The 571-nt window shown below is 40.6% G+C and overlaps 1 protein-coding gene across 13 annotated transcripts in view; it reads right to left on the bottom strand.

The window, feature by feature from the left end:
- Positions 1 to 571, bottom strand: part of Csnk1g1 (casein kinase 1 gamma 1) — a 148,093-nt gene that overhangs the window by 129,641 nt on the left and 17,881 nt on the right. The window lies entirely within an intron of this gene.

Genomic DNA, 571 nt, shown 5'->3' with positions numbered 1-571 from the left:
ACACACATACCACACACACACACACACACACACACACACACACACACACACTACATAAATGTGATTTAAAAAATGTAGGTATTTGCCCCCCCCAAAGAGTTTTTATTTATAATAAGTTTCCAGCTGATGCTGCTAGTCAAGAAAGGATAGCTGCAGAGGATAGTGGTGCACACCTTTAAACCCAGCAATTATGGAGGCATAGACAGTGGTCTCTTGTGAGTTTGAGGTCAGCTTGATCTACATAGCAAGTACCAGACCAGCCAGGACTACAGGAAGACAGTCTCAAACAAAACAAAACAAAACTCAAGCAACTATGTTGGCCTTAGGGTCAATACATTTTCAGAGACAGATGTATCTTTTACAGATACAATGGGATGAAATTAGACAATTAAACAAACAAAAAGGCAAATACATAAAAGCCTATAATTCCAAGAAGAGATCACAGGTAGAAATTAAGACAATTATCACTCAGGAGGCTGGGATAAAAAAAGAGTTCAAGGCCACCAGTGTGGTGGCCCTGCTGTGTTCTTGAAAGAACTCAAATCCGAAACCAGAGACTTAGCTCGCTGGG

This window comes from Mastomys coucha, unplaced genomic scaffold, assembly GCF_008632895.1.
Source record: "Mastomys coucha isolate ucsf_1 unplaced genomic scaffold, UCSF_Mcou_1 pScaffold23, whole genome shotgun sequence".
Classification (NCBI taxonomy): Eukaryota; Metazoa; Chordata; class Mammalia; order Rodentia; family Muridae; genus Mastomys; species Mastomys coucha.
The sequence above is the reverse complement of the archived record's forward strand: the minus strand, read 5'-3'. Positions and strand labels throughout refer to the sequence as shown.